Here is a 5,446-nt window from a genome sequence, read left to right as displayed (position 1 = left end):
TACTACCCACGTAGTTGAAAAAAAAAACAAATAAACTAGAAATTGTTGGAAAGAAGAAAATAAAAAATTATAGGGTTTAATTATTTTATTATTCAAATAGTTACTTCATATTATGCAGAATATACATAATTTGTTTAATCATATTTTATTAATGACCATTTGAATTTTTAAAAAGTATTCAAAATAATAAATATTAGTTTTAGAGATATTTTAATAAAATAAGGGACAAAGGAATTGTGGAGTAAGTCCCTTGAACTACATTTTTCAAGTAACATTTTATTGGGGAACTATATGAGTGATTTTATAGCTCTTAATATATACAACAGATTTACTCTCCTAAAAGACCAAGGCAATTTACTATCAACATACAAACATACCTATTCTCTCATATCACAACACTAAATTATATATATTTCATTTTTATTATTTTCATAGGTGAGTAATGAATGACCTTGACCTTTATAACTTTGAGCTATCTGGTAATCCTTCTCATTGTTCTAGTACGAGCCAGATATTTTGCAGAATCAATCTTCTTTTACTCTAAGTCCACATGGTTTGAGAAGACAGACCTACCAATGGCTCTTTCCTAAACATTAAACATTGACCTAAGGGCTAAAAATGACTTCAGCAGATTCATCTTAATAGATGGCACACTCTGGTAAGGTTGTGCTTTAGTTCAGGATTTAGATCCCCAGAGCTGCACTGCTCTCTGCTTTTACTGAGCCTCTGTCAGCAACTTTTCCTTTAAATATACATCTATTTGCTTGTGTATACAAAACAATAATTCTTTATTTACTTATATTTGTTAGAGTAACTTTTGATTGTTTAAAACAAAATTACCCATTTATAAAAAGTGATATCCATATACAGATATATGTTTTAAATACATAGTCAATTATATTTTTATATTTTGGGAGATCTTCTCCGCCCCCGCTGCCAGGCGCCCTCTCTGCGGCCGCTGAGCCGGAGCGGCCGAGCAGCACGCTCCTCAGCAGCTCCGTTTCCGAGGACCTCAGCTCTCGCGTGGGCTCTTGCGTGGGCACTAGCCAGTCCCGCACTAGCACCGGTCCACCGGCCCACGCGGTCCGCTCTCCGTGCGCCGTCTCCATTGTGCTCCGTGTCCTGTCTCGCCGGGCTCGAGCCTGAGCTGTAGCCGGCGCCATGTCGGTGGTGGGCATAGATCTGGGCTTCCAGAGCTGCTACGTGGCTGTGGCGCGCGCCGGCGGCATAAAGACCACAGCGAATGAGTACAGCGACCGCTGCACGCCGGCTTGCATTTCTTTCGATCCTAAGAAGCGTTCAATTGGAGCAGCAGCCAAAAGCCAGATCATTTCTAATGCAAAGAACACAGTCCAGGGATTTAAAAGATTTCATGGCCAGCATTCTCTGATCTATTTGTAGAGGCAGAAAAATCTAACCTTGCATATATTGTTCATTTGCTCACTGGATTAACAGGTATAAAGGTGACATATATGGAGGAAGAACGAAATTATACCACAGAACAGGTGACTGCCATGCTTTTGTCTAAACTGAAGGAGACAGCAGAAAGTGTTCTTAAAAAGCCTGCTGTGGACTGTGTTGTCTCAGTTCCTTGTTTCTATACTGATGCAGAAAGACGGTCAGTGATGGATGCAACACAGATTGCTGGTCTCAATTGCCTGAGATTAATGAATGAAACTACTGCAGTTGCTCTTGCATATGGAATCTACAAGCAAGATCTTCCTGCCTTAGAAGAAAAACCAAGAAATGTAGTTTTCGTAGACATGGGGCAATCTTCTTATCAGGTTTCTGTATGTGCATTTAATAGAGGAAAACTTAAAGTTCTGGCCACTGCATTTGACACAACACTGGGAGGCAGAAAATTTGATGAGGTGCTAGTAAAGCACTTCTGTGAAGAATTTGGAAAGAAATATAAGCTAGACATAAAGTCCAAAATCCGTGCATTATTACGACTATCTCAAGAGTGTGAGAAACTTAAGAAATTGATGAGTGCAAATGCTTCAGATCTCCCTTTGAGCATCGAGTGTTTTATGAATGATGTTGATGTATCTGGAACTATGAATAGAGGCAAATTTCTAGAGATGTGTGCTGATCTCTTAGTTAGAGTGGAGCCGCCACTTCATAGTGTTTTAGAACAAGCCAAGTTAAAGAAAGAAGATATTTATGCAGTGGAGATTGTTGGTGGTGCAACACGCATCCCTGCAGTAAAAGAGAAGATTAGCAAATTTTTTTGGTGAAGAGCTCAGTACAACACTCAATGCCAATGAAGCTGTCACTCGAGGCTGTGCACTGCAGTGTGCAATCTTATCGCCTGCTTTCAAAGTGAGAGAATTTTCTATCACTAACGTAGTTCCATACCCAATATCTCTGAGATGGAATTTTCCAGCTGAAGAAGGGTCAAGTGACTGTGAAGTCTTTCCAAAAAATCATGCTGCTTCAAAGTACTCACATTTTATAGAAAGGAGCCTTTCACTCTTGAGGCCTATTACAGCTCTCCTCAGGATTTGCCCTACCCAGATCCTGCTATAGCTCAGTTTTCTGTTCAGAAAGTCACTCCTCAGTCTGATGGCTCCAGTTCGAAAGTCAAAGTCAAGGTTCAAGTAAATGTCCATGGCATTTTCAGTGTGTCCAGTGCATCTCTAGTGGAAGTGCACAAGTTTGAGGAAAATGAGGAACCAATGGAAACAGATCAGAATGCAAAGGAGGAAGAGAAAATGCAAGTGGACCATGAGGAACCACATGTTGAAGAGCAATAGCAGCAAATGCCAGCAGAAAATAAGGCTGAGTCTGAAGAAATGGAGACTTCCCAAGCTTGATCGAAAGACAAAAAGATGGATCAACCACCTCAAGTCAAGAAGGCAAAAGTGAAGACCAGTACCATGGACCTGCCAATTGAGAATCAGCTGTTGTGGCAGATAGACAGAGAGGTCCTCAACTTGCACATTGAAAATAAGGATAAGATGGTCATGCAGGATAAGCTGAAGAAGGAGAAGAATGATGCTAAGAACGCAGTAGAAGAATATGTGTATGAGATGAGAGACAAGCTCAGTGGGGAATCCGAGAAGTTTGTGAGTGAAGAGGATTGTAGCAATTTTACTTTGAAACTAGAAGATACTGAAAATTGGTTGTATGAGGATGGAGAAGACCAGCCAAAGCAAGTTTATGTCGATAAATTGGCTGAGTTAAAGAATCTAGGTCAACCTATTAAGATAAGATTCCAGGAATCCGAAGAAAGACCAAAATTATTTGAAGAACTAGGGAAACAAATCCAACAGCATATGAAAGTAGTCAGCTCTTTCAAAAACAAGGAGGACCAGTATGACCATTTGGACACTGCTGACCTGAGGAAGGTGGAGAGCACAAATGAGGCCATGGAGTGGATGAACAAGCAGCTGAATCTGCAGAATAAGCAGAATCTGACCATGGATCCAGTTGTCAAAGCAAAAGACATTGAAGCTAAAATCAAGGAGCTGATAAGTATCTGTAGTCCTATAATTTCAAAGCCCAAACCCAAAGTGGAGCCTCCAAAACAGGAGCCAAAAAATGCAGAGCAGAACAGACCAGTGGACGGACAAGGAGACAGCCCGGGTCCCCAGGCTGCTGCGCAGGGCACAGACTCAGCTGTGCCTTCGGATTCGGACAAGAAGCTTCCTGAAATGGACATAGATTGATTCCAACAGTTGTTTATATTAAAACAGATTATTATAAAAAATATTTTGAATTACTCATAAAGTTATAAGTATACTTTATAATTTAAACTTGTAATTATTTAGTCAATTCAGTGATAGTGACACCATATTCTAATAATCTGAAGGGATAAAATATTAATATTATATAAATTATGTATAAGGAAGCTTACAAAAAACATTTGTAGAGTCAAGTATACAAATATTTAACAATACTCTGCATTTTATCTGAACACTTCTTTTTCTACTTTTCAGATATAACATCCATTATACTAACATATTTGGATACACTTTTTATATTTGGATAATGGCTATACTCTGTTGTGTTTGTAACATATTTTCTTTTTTTTAAATATTTGTTTTCATTATATTTTATCTAGAATATCATAATACTGTATATAACCTTTTTTACCAGAATATCATAATGTATAACCATCCTTCCAATTTATTAAAATATTATATGTATCTTCATCTAGTTGCTATAAAATGCTTTTTTTATAAATTATCTTTAACATACAAATTATTTATTCATTCACCATACACTAGGACATGATAGAAGATCTTTTACATTTTCTTTATTCTAGTGTTTAATTACACTAATGTTGGCTTAATAAAACACATTCTAATTATTCATTTACTTTTAGTTTTTTGTAATATTAGTTTGAATTAATCTCTGGCATCTCAAGTTTTTGAAAAATATAGATTATCATTTCTCTATTCAAATTTTGTATCACACATGTTAAGTCAAATTTACAATGCACTTAAAATTTTTGAAGGGCAAGTTTACCAGCCATACCTTAAAAAAGTTTGTTCACTTTACCAATTTACTTTTTTTTTAAATTTATTTATTCATTTTTAGAGAGGAGAGAGAGAGGGAGAGATAGAGATAGAAAGAGAGAAGGGAGGAGGAGCTGGAAGCATCAACGCCCATATGTGCCTTGACCATGCAAGCCCAGGGTTTCAAACCAGCGACTTCAGCATTTCCAGGTCGACGCTTTATCCACTGTGCCACCACAGGTCAGGCCAGTTTACTTTTTTTGATGAAAGTTTTATGAAATACCCAACAGGGATGTTAACTAGAACACACCTGTGTTTATCTAGGAATGAATGGGTAAAGATGGTGTGGCATATATATACTTTGGAATATTATTTATCCATAAAAAAGAAGCAAATCCTGCTATTTGCATCAACATAGGTGGAACTAGAAATCATTATGTTAAGTGAAATAAATCAGACAGAGAAGGACAAATATTGCAAATATTGCATGATGTCACTTATATGTGAAATCTAAAAAAGCAAACAAACTTGAAGAAACAAAGACTAGAATAGTGGTTACTAGGGTCTGCAGGGTACGAATTTGAGAAACGTTAAAGGTATAAACTTGCAAAAGAAAAAAGGGATAAGTTCTAGATATCTAATGCACAACACAATGATTATAATAAATAATACTATGTTATATATTTCCAAATTGCTAAGAGATTAGATCTTAAATGATCTAATTTAAGAAAAAATGATAATTATGTGACATGATAAAGATGTTAGTTAAAACTGTAGTAAAAGACATATTACAATATATAATTGTATTAAATCAACATGTTGTAACATAGTGTAACATGCAAATTTTATCTCATTAAAACAAAAGGAAAAAAAAGTTTCCAACCATTATTCCAACATTTTCTCAAAAATATACTATTGGACATATTTTGAACTACAGTCAAATTTAACCAATCATTAATTTTTTCTCATCCAAGAAATTTGAA

The 5,446-nt window shown here is 36.4% G+C and overlaps 1 pseudogene; it reads left to right on the top strand.

The window, feature by feature from the left end:
* Positions 1-1,032: 1,032 nt before the first annotated feature.
* Positions 1,033-3,690, top strand: LOC136376919 (heat shock 70 kDa protein 4 pseudogene; annotated as a pseudogene).
* The last annotated feature ends 1,756 nt before the right edge of the window (positions 3,691-5,446 follow it).

The sequence above is a fragment of the Saccopteryx leptura genome, chromosome 6 (assembly GCF_036850995.1).
Source record: "Saccopteryx leptura isolate mSacLep1 chromosome 6, mSacLep1_pri_phased_curated, whole genome shotgun sequence".
Lineage (NCBI taxonomy): Eukaryota > Metazoa > Chordata > Mammalia > Chiroptera > Emballonuridae > Saccopteryx > Saccopteryx leptura.
Note: the sequence above shows the minus strand (reverse complement) of the source record. Positions and strands in the feature narration are given on the sequence as shown.